At 53.6% G+C, this 6,000-nt stretch overlaps 1 protein-coding gene across 2 annotated transcripts in view; it reads left to right on the top strand.

Annotated features, from left to right (window-relative positions):
* Positions 1–2,622: 2,622 nt before the first annotated feature.
* The window catches only part of SMOX (spermine oxidase), a 43,747-nt gene continuing 40,369 nt past the window's right edge, over positions 2,623–6,000 (top strand). For both annotated transcript variants that reach the window (XM_039479684.2, XM_039479685.2), the window contains exon 1: positions 2,623–2,815. The gene's annotated coding sequence lies outside the window, so the exon portion shown is untranslated. The remainder of the gene's footprint in view (positions 2,816–6,000) is intronic.

The raw sequence follows: 6,000 nt of genomic DNA, 5'->3' as shown, positions 1-6,000 counted from the left end.
AGCCGAGTGCCAGAAAACTACCAGAAGATGGGAGAGAGCCTGGAACAGATTCTCCCTTCTAGAGGGAATGCATCGACACTTTGATTTTGGATTAATGCCCTCTAGAACTGTGAGAAACTAAATTTTGGTTGTTTAAGCCCCTAGTCTGTGGCATTTTGTAATGGAAGCCCTAGCAAATGAGTACAATACCCTACTCTTTCCAGCAAGAGGTGGAGTAGATTTATCCTTCCCTTGAATATGGGCTGGCCTTATGACATTCTTCAGCCATAGAATGTGGTAGAAATCATGGCTTGGCAGTTCTGAGTCTGGGTCTTAAGACGTTTGGTTGTTTCCATATTCACCCTCTGGGAAGCCAAGCCACCATGTGCTAAGGAAGTCTAGGCTCTTCTGCTGGGGTGGTCCCATGGAGAGAGGGGTCATTTTGATTGTTCCAGCTTCAGCCAAGTTTCCAGCTAATGTCCGCAGTCAACGTCACATACAGCAGAACTGCCCAGCTGAGTCCAGCAAACCCCCAAGCTTGTGAGAAATAAAAAATCATTGTTGTTTTAAACCACTATGTTTTGGGGGCAGCTTGTTACATAGCAATGGGTAACTGAGATGTACGTCTTCATTTTCTGGGGGGCAAGTACTCCAACATCTCTGCCACTGTTGCCCTTAAAGCCCCTAGCGCCATCCTTGCCACCCTCCTGATGGATTCTGGGTGACTACTGCCTCCTCACATTGCTTGCTTCTCTTCTTTTTTATTTTTTAAAAATACATTCTGGCTGGTGCAGTGGCTCATGCCTGTAATCCCAGCACTTTGGGAGGCTGAGGCGAGCAGATCACCTGAGGTTAGGAGATTACCTGAGGTCAGGACATCCTGGCCAACATGGTGAAACCTCGTTTCTACTAAAAATACAAGAAAATTAGCTGGGCATGGTGGCATGCACATGTAGTCCCAGCTACTTGGGAGGCTGAGGCAAGAGAATCGCTTGGACCTGGGAGGTGGAGGTTGCAGTGATCGGAGATTGCAGTGAGCCGAGATTGTGCCACTGCCCTTCAGCCTAGTGATAGAGTGAGACTCCATCTCAAAAAAAAAAAAAAAAAAAAAAAAAAAGAAGGATGTTCAAAAGGTGCTGGCACCCCTGAAATCGAATGAAGGTCTTCAACATGGCCAATACTTTTTGGGAACTTAATGTGTTCTTGACACACAGCTCTGGGTCTGTTCACCTTCTAAAGGCAAAGAGAGCCCTGAAATCACCTTTCTTCACTCTCCATCCACGTGAATTAGGAAGGATTGACTCCAGGGAGGGTGTGGGACTCAGATCCAACTAATTGGAACATCAGAACCTCAGTGATTAGTTTGGGATGATATGTGAACCATTCCATGCCAACTAGGTGTCACCTTGGTTTTTTGCTGAAATAAATGAGGACTTGGGCTGTGAGGGTGGAGCCTAGAGCTGCTGGAAGCCAACTTCCTACTGTAAAGAACAGAGATGAAAGATGGGGGAAGGAAGACCAAGTTCTGATGTATTTTGTGCTTCTTGGCAGCTGAATCACCACCTTTTATGTGAGCATATAAATTACCTGTCTGCTTACACCAAGCCAATTTGCGTAGTTTCCCATTATTTCTAATTCATCAAGTCCATATTAATATTTTTATTTAATAAACTCTTTTACATTATTTTTATTTTTATTTTTTGAGACAGTGTCTTGCTCTTTCGCCCAGGCTAGAGTGCAGTGGTGCGATCTAGGCTCACTGCAATCTCCACCTCCCAGATTAAGCGATTCTCCTGTCTCAGCCTCTCCAGAAGCTGGGGCTACAGGCGCATGTCACCACGCCCGGTTAATTTTGGAATTTTTAGTAGAGGCAGGGTTTCACCATATTGGTCAGGCTGGTCTTGAACTCCTGACCTCAGGTGATCCACCTGTATTGGCCTCCCAAAGTGCTGGGATTACAGGCATGAGCCACAGAGCCCAGCTTTGTTTAATAAACTCTTTGGAGTAGGTACTATTTATTAACCCTATTTTACAAATGAAGAAACTGAAGCTAAGAGATTTAAGTTGTTTACCTAAGGCTACGTAGGGTCAGAATTCAAATTCTGAGAGCTAACGAACAAATATTCCACTCTCCTTGGTGACCCAGGAGGATTCACAGAGGTTGGTGTCACCTGCAGACTGACATTGAACCCCAAGAGGGCACAGGGATTTGTGGGGAAGAGTGGGGAGAAGAGGCTTCCAGGGGATGGAACAGCTTGGTCAATGACAAGGCCTTTTCTGCTGAGAGGAAACCTCACCTGAAATTCACTTGCCCAGTCCTGAAGCCTGTCCCCAAACGGTTCTCTCTTGGAGGGGAGCATCAAACCCCGTTTCTCCAGGGCGACCCCTACCCTCCAGGCTTCTGAACCTCTGCCGCCCCATGCTCCGCGCTGGGGCCTGTCCCGCGGTGGGTCCCCTGCGGGAGTGGGACCGTGCTAGCGAGGGACTGGGTGCGGGCCCAGATGGGGGCGCGGGGCCCGGGTTTCCTAGGGAGGGATCGCGCAGTCTCCGGCTTCAGCGGCCTCCAGCTTCCCGGCTCCCGGCGGGGCGGGCCGGGGGAGGAGCTCGGCGCGTCCCCGCCCAGAGGCGGAGCGGAGGGCCGGGCCGGAGCCGGGTGGGTAGGGGACGCGAGGCGGAGCGGGGCCCCACACAGGCCGCGGCGGCTGGCTCGGGCCCCTACGGTCCCGGCGGCGGCTGGAGGAGGAAGCCAGGCGGCTGGCGGAGGAGGAGAGACGGAGGAGGCCGAGGCCGGAGCGCCGCTCGCCGCAGACTTACTTCCCCGGCTCAGCAGGGAAAGGTACGGGGCGCCCGCTCTCCGGCCCCGGGCCCCGGTTCTCAGCCTCCCCCCGGCGCAGGCAGGGGCTGCGGCCGCCGCGAGAGGGTGAGGGGCCCGGAGCGGTCCCCGAGGGCTCGGTCGGCCCGGGGTTGGGGCGGCCAGCGCGGCGCTCAGGCGCTCGGGCGGGGGTGCGGGGCGTTCCGGTTGGCTCGCGGGGAGCGGTGGGCGCCGCGCCCCCCTGACTCCTGCGGGGGAAAGCAGTGGTGTGGGCCGGGGTGGTGGCGATCCCGGCGCCAGGGCTGTGCGGCCCGGGCTGGGCGCCGCGGGTAGAGGGCCGGCCGGACCCCCAGGTTTCGTGCGGGAGGGTAGCGTCCCGGGCGCCCAGCAGGCGCGCTCCGTGGGCGCAGACAAAGCCGGGAGCGGACGCCCCGCGACGACTCGGGCTGCCAGGAGGGTGGGCACCGGGGAGAGGAGAGGTGGCTCCCGGGTGATGACCCAAACGCCGGGAGAGGCTGGACTGATTTCTCCCTCTGGGCTCCGGGCGTCCGGGTGGTCCCCTTGGGAGCCCCGGGCAGGGAGAGGAGCAGCATTCTCCTAAAGGCCAACTAGGGGCTCACGGGTTGCCCCGGGCTTAGCGGGAACCGGGCTCGCAAAGAGATCGGGTGTGTTGGAGGGCTCACTTTGGGGGAGGGGCTGAGGAAAGCCACTGCCCTGGGGTGGGGGCGAGAGCTCCATTACTGCCGGTGAGGGGCCTGTGGAGCTTGCGCCAGGGGGCCTTGGCCCGCTGAGATAGGCGAGGTGGCTGGCACGTATAGTGAGAGGTGCCCACAGGTTGTTTGCAGAGCCCGCTGTTGGTGGCACATCACGTACCAGTCTGTAGGGGCAACTTGGCCGTGATTGGAGCCAGCAGCAGGTGCTTCGGGGTTACAGGGAGCAGCGCAGGCCGGGGTGCCAAGCATCAAAAGTGTGCAGGGAAGGCCCCACATTTGGTTTTGGCCACCTCTGTCCCCTCCCCTCTTGTTAGGGTGAGGAAGCATCCCAATTCCTGCCGCTGGCTCTGCCTCTGCTCGGGCTCCAGGGTCCTCTCCCTGTCCCCCTTTCTGCAGTTACCTCCCCTCTTTCCAGTGTTAGAAGCGGCTCCTTTCCACCGAATCGTCCACAGCATTTTAAGAAATATGTTTTGGCACCCTGTCTCACCAATTTTAGAGCCCCCTTTTTGCCTTAATCCCTCATTCCCTCCAGCTTCGGACCTTCTTCCCTTCACCGCAAAACTTCTCTGGCGAGCCTTCTGCACTCGCTCCTTCCGAAGACAGCTCTTCCGTTCTTTAGCTGGCTTGCCCTGACTTGGGTCCCACCCCTTCACTGAAACGGCCTCAGCCCAGCTCTCCAGTGAACTCCACGCCCCCACAAGCAGGTCTTCCACCTCTCCTGGTCTCCTTGAACAGTCTCCTTCAAGAACCAGTGTCTTCCGTTGGCTTCTCCTGGTTTTCCTCCCTCCTTGGCTGCCTTTTTTCTTAGACTTCTTTTCAGACAACTCCTTCACTCAGCTGCAAACGTTGGAGGGCCCCAGGGCTCTGTCCATGGCCCCTTTCTCTCCCCTGTCTATTTACAACCCCCACCCGTTTCATTCTTTCTTATGATTTTAAAAATCAATTATCAATTTGCAAACACACAGATCTTAAATGTACATCGTTCTCATGGTTTTAAAGAGCAAATTTTATCTCCAGCCCCAGCCTCTCTACCTAACCCCCCATCTGATGGTTTATGATGTCCTGGATGACAAAAAACTTAATGTGGATGAAACATAACCCAGCCGCCACTCCCCAGGCCTTCCCTTCTCAGTGAATGGCCCATCATCTCACCTTTTTTTTTTTGGAGATGGAGTTTTGCTCTTGTCACTCATGCTGGAGTGCAATGGTGCAATTTCCGCTCACTATAACCTCCGCCTCCTGAGTTCAAGTTCTCCTGCCTCAGCCTTCTGAGTAGCTGGGATTACAGGTAACTGCCACTATACCCGGCTAATTTTTATATTTTTAGTAGAGATGAGGTTTCACCATTTTGGCCAGACTGGTCTCGAACTCTTGACCTCAGGTAATCCACCTGAGTTCTCTCAAAGTGTTGGGATTACAGGTGTGAGCAACTGCACCCAGCCCATCTACTCACTTTTTAAGATGGGAAACAAGGGGGCACAATTCCACCAAGAGCAAGTCCTTTTGGTTCTTTTCACAAAATTGATCTCAGGCCTGCTCTCTGTGCTCTGACTCCACTGTTACGCCCCAGGCTACCTACCCCAAGCCAAGCCATGCCACCTAACCCTCTCCCCAGGTCTGCACTTGCCCTCCTCTGATCTATTTTAGATCGATGCTCCAGATACAGCACTGGTCCGTGATACAGAAACTTTTGATGCGACCACCTTATTTCTCTAAAATTCTTGATAGTTCCCTGTCACACTTGAATACAATCTCAAAGCTTTCCCCCAGCCTATCAGACCCTTCACATTCTGGCCACTGCTGACCTCCCCAGCCTTATCTTCACCACTGTCCACTTTGCATTCTCCCTGACAGACACATCGGAGTCATTTCTGCCCTTTGGACCCACTAAGCTTTTTCCTGCCCCAGGACTTTTGCTTCTGTTATCTTGTCTGCCACAGTGTTTTTCCAGTGCCCTTTACTGGCCTGGCTTTGCTCTTTCTTATTTTTAAGGTCTTCACTTAATTATCCATTCCTCAATGCCTTCCCAGTCTTGGGAAGTCCCCTGTAATTCATCACAGCACCTGACTGACTTTCTTTATTATATTTATCACAGTTTGCAACCGTTTGTTATGGTTGTTTGTGTGCTTGATGTATCTAGCTTCTTAAGGGCTGGAACCCTGACTGAATGGACCAGGGCTGTATCTGGAGCATCGAGCACAGTGCCTAGCAGATAGTAGATGCCCAGGAAATCTTTATCCAGGTGGGCAGGTTGGGGCTGGGTCGGGCAGAAAGGTTGTTGCAGTGAGCACAGGAACCCCCTTTAAACCTCAAGTGACCTTGAGGATTTTTATTTTCTTTCCACAAAAGCAATTGTGCAGATTGCTGCAAGAATCTAAGGGCGCTAATGGGATGTGAAAAAGGGAAAGGGAGAAGGTACGGGTGATTGGAGGGCAGGCCTGTATGCCGAGGGCAGCCGGTGGGCTGTGAGCCTGTGTTTGTCACTGTGGTTGGGAT

The sequence above is a fragment of the Saimiri boliviensis genome, chromosome 9 (genome assembly GCF_048565385.1).
Source record: "Saimiri boliviensis isolate mSaiBol1 chromosome 9, mSaiBol1.pri, whole genome shotgun sequence".
Taxonomy (NCBI): domain Eukaryota; kingdom Metazoa; phylum Chordata; class Mammalia; order Primates; family Cebidae; genus Saimiri; species Saimiri boliviensis.
This window is presented reverse-complemented; position numbering and strand designations above follow the sequence as displayed.